Source organism: Lathyrus oleraceus, chromosome 6, assembly GCF_024323335.1.
Source record: "Lathyrus oleraceus cultivar Zhongwan6 chromosome 6, CAAS_Psat_ZW6_1.0, whole genome shotgun sequence".
Lineage (NCBI taxonomy): Eukaryota > Viridiplantae > Streptophyta > Magnoliopsida > Fabales > Fabaceae > Lathyrus > Lathyrus oleraceus.
Genome location: NC_066584.1, coordinates 179,116,583 through 179,119,038, shown reverse-complemented (window position 1 = coordinate 179,119,038; position 2,456 = coordinate 179,116,583).

The window sequence follows — 2,456 nt, the reverse complement described above, 5'->3', positions numbered from 1 at the left end:
CTATCTTTGAGCATTTAATTCGGCCAAATTTTCTCCCTTGAGACAACCAAATGATGGTAGAAATGCTCCACTTGCTACAAAGAATTCTCAAACGACTATGAAATTGCTTTAAGGGTAGTGCTTGTATAGTTGGCTAACTGTTGATTCAGAGAAGCATTTTCAAGGCGCAAGTACTTTAAGTCCTTTTAGATCGTCAAAAGAGGTGCCTGAACATATGAATAATTACCCCTAACAGAATGTATGGTCTGTTTCTTCCTTGCCACCATACTCACCAGATGGGTCACTTGGTCGGGAAGAGAACCCTGAAGATTAAGGGGAAGAAAATTATACCTTACCCCAGTAAAAAAAGGTTGAAGCTATCCATAGTTCCTGCAAGTACTTATCACATTGAAGCTTCAGATCTCCAACACTCGACTCTAGTTGTTGTTTCTGAGCACGATGTTGGTCAGACCAAATAGCTTCCTAGTGACCAGTTCTGCCAAAGAACAAAGCAGCAAAGGCACGTCGGGTATACCGAGCCAGAGTTGCCAATTCTTTCTCCAAGGTAGGCCCGGACAAATTAGCCAAATATGTAAAGTTCTTTTCCAAAGGAGGAGTCCATCGGTATCTGCAGGAACGAGAGCTCGACCCCTTCAGGAATGGACGCACAAGAAGACTTGATATACTCAGAAGCAACAAAAGTGTGTTCAAAGAAGCTTCACTCCCTGTCGGCCATAGTCCTCACCTTTTGAGATGGAGTTGTACTTCATCATTCATATGATATGCGCACCATCATAATCAAAATAAATGTATGATGAATAAGTGTGTTAAAGATAGAGAATCGAAGAGTTTCCAGAGCTTACCAAAGATGAATTTTATTTTTTTTTCTTGAGAACGAGCCTCTACCAACAATTTAACATCTATGAGGCGTTGCAGACGCCTCCGATTGATCTTGCCCAAAGGGGTGCCACCCCGGAAGTAACTGAAGTTTGTGATAAAGCTCATTAGGAGTTTCTTCTAATATAGAGATTCATCATAAAGATCCTCCTCTTTATATATGTACATGTTGTTCCACAAAAGAAAGTGACTATTAATTCAGTACTTAGGGAACGACTCAACTAATCTTCCCTCCACTTCGTCCCCAACCGTGCAAACCATGACATGAGCTTTTGGGCCGATAAGGGTGACAAAAAAGAATCGATATTCAAAAGGTTGTAGCTCAAGAAGAGGCATGAAACCACACACTGTTGGAAGACCTAGGACAGAAAAAGTTCACTTATAAAAGGAATGATGTAATCTCCATATTTATTTCATATCATTTTATCCTTGGTTGTAGTCAGGACACCCCAATAGGAAGATGCACCAACTCCGGTAAAAGCGGCATCATGATTTCCTACTTTTGTGAAAGTAGAAACAGTAGAAGATTAATCAGAATCCACTCAAGAGGAAGAAACACTCTTCTGGGATTTGTGAGTACTCTTCTGTGATTGTTTTACCCATTATGCATTAACTTTTCAAATGCCGGGAATTGAAACACCAAAGAAGAAGATAACCACTAAACTGGGAATATGACTTAAGGAAAGTAACGCTAACTCTTGGAGGACTACATTCTAGCATGCAAAAGGAAATAGACTTTATGAAACACGTCAAATCACTTGCACACACCACTCATGTGTTTCGAGTCCCAAGAGTCATAATGATGACGCTTCTAAAAATACGTTTGAAGTATTGAGCATTAAATGCACAAATTTTCAAAGGACTGAAATATTTTAGTTTTCTCTCCCAAACATAAAGGCGATAGTCGTCAGCATCCAAATATAGAGTAAAAACCCATGCCTTTTGTTAGAATAAAATTGGTTTTACCCATATCCCTTAGGTTTTGATGATAACAAACTATTTAAAGAACAATTAGGTATACTGATATTTGTTCAAGTGTGCAGGACCATATAATAAAATTTCATGAATAATCCAAGTAGTGGTTCTGACTATGAACATCTAAAGAGAAGCTTAAAGACCAGAATCTGATGGATCAGAAGCTGAAGACCTGACCCTGAAGAAGTCAACTATGGTCTATGAAAGAAATGTTCTAAATAGAAGTTTTCCAAACTGACACTGATATAAAGCTTTGATTATCTGCTTGTGAAAGTCTCAGAACCTAGCACTCCAAACACTATGAAGCCTCACAAAATATTCTAAAGACGTAATCTAATTACTACTCAAGCTTTAATCCACTTGCATACGAAGCCTCTGACTAGAAAGATTTGTATCAAAAGTCAACAAAGATTTGATATGACAGAAGTATAAAAGAAAATATACTTTTTTGATAAAGTATTGTACTATGTGTCAAATAAGTCTTTCGCGTCCGATCATCTTCACCAACTACAGGCTACAACGCCACTCTAGTGTTTCATTTGAAGTGATCTACATCCAACAAATACCTAGATAACATTTCATATTCACCTCCAACAAATCTATTT